This window comes from Mesoplodon densirostris, chromosome 3, assembly GCF_025265405.1.
Source record: "Mesoplodon densirostris isolate mMesDen1 chromosome 3, mMesDen1 primary haplotype, whole genome shotgun sequence".
Taxonomy (NCBI): domain Eukaryota; kingdom Metazoa; phylum Chordata; class Mammalia; order Artiodactyla; family Ziphiidae; genus Mesoplodon; species Mesoplodon densirostris.
Window position 1 is genome coordinate 91905041 of NC_082663.1, and position 1585 is coordinate 91906625.

Consider the following 1585-nt stretch of genomic DNA (forward strand, 5'->3'; position numbering starts at 1 on the left):
TAGCCTATTTGTTCAAAAGGTAACAAAGATGGAAGGGGCCCTGCTTTTGCCTAAAGGGAAAAAAGGAATATAAAATCTTAATGTTTTCATTTTTGAACTCGAAACCAAAGTCAGACCTTGGAATACTCTTTATTTATCTTTTTTACTAGGCAATGTGAAGACGTGGTAACACAAATTCAAATGGCACAACAGGAAATATATTGAAAAGTTATTCTCCCTTCCAACCCTGCCCACCAGCACTCCAGTTCCCCTTCCCTGAGGCTATCTCTGATGGCAGTTTCTTGTGGATCCTTCCAGAGATGACATTCTCTGCATATCAAAGTGTGTGTGTGTGTGTGTTGATGTATTTATGCATAGGCACCTTTACAGAGCTCTGACTTCCTTCTTTTAACATGAATAGTTGCTTCCTATTCACACTCTCCTGCTCCTTGCTTTTCTTCACTTAAAAAGATGTCTTACTCGGGGAGGGCCGAGCAGTCGGACTGGCTGCTGAGATGAGCGCTTCATTGGGGCAGTCTCTGCATATCATGGGGAGATAGATGCTGCTGCCTTTGATTGGGCTTGGTCCTCATAGCTCCAAAAAGAAACAAGATCTCGATAAGCTTTATGAGCTGAAGTCCAAAGCGCATTAGATTATGAACCAGTTTGGCCCCTCAGTCCCAGTCAACCTGTCCAGTTTCTCACCAATAAAACCAGCTAGCACCCCTCCACAAGGCTCCATGGCCAATAGCACTACAGTGGTAAAGATCCCAGGCGCTACTGGGACGGGAGAGTGTCTCAGCCAGCCCTGAAAACAATCAGGTATTGACCAAGAAGAAATTACAAGACTTAGTAAGAGAAGTGGATCCTAATGAGCAACTGGATGAAGATGTAGAGGAGATGCTCCTGCAGATTGCTGATGATTTTATTGAGAGCGTGGTGACAGCAGCCTACCAGCTTGCTCGGCATCGCAAGTCCAGCACCCTGGAGGTGAAAGATGTCCAGCTGCATCTAGAATGCCAGTGGAACATGTGGATCCCAGGGTTTGGCTCTGAAGAAATCCGACCCTACAAAAAGGCTTGTACCACAGAAGCTCACAAACAGAGAATGGCATTGATCCAGAAAACAACCAAGAAATAACACACGGAAAGGTCAGGGAATGGACAACAATGTATTTGGAAATACTTGAGCTGAGACCTCAGCTATCTCATCCTTGGATTTTTTTTTTTAATGCTTTACAGAGAAGCATATATTTTTTATTAACAGTGCAGCAATATCTATAATGACTGACAGGATCTGCCAAAAGAATAAAGCCTCCTACCCCAGAAAAAAAAAAAAGATGTTTTAGAGACAATTTCATATTAGGACATAGAGACCAGTCTTCTTCATTTTAATATCTCTCTAGAAGTGCACGGAGGTATGTATCATAATTTACTTAACCAGCTTCCTACTGGTGGGAACTTAGGCTCTTTTGATTCACTTGCTCCTACAATGTTGGAATGAATATTCTACATATACCTTATGGTGTAAAATATTTTTGAATCTTAAACTGACATGTTGTAAATTGCTTCTCACATCTCTCCTCTTCAGTGGTTGCAAGTTTCTC

General features: G+C 42.1%; 1 pseudogene; it reads left to right on the forward strand.

Annotated features, from left to right (window-relative positions):
* Positions 1–504: 504 nt before the first annotated feature.
* LOC132485328 (transcription initiation factor TFIID subunit 12-like) lies at positions 505–1298 on the forward strand (annotated as a pseudogene).
* Positions 1299–1585: the final 287 nt, after the last annotated feature.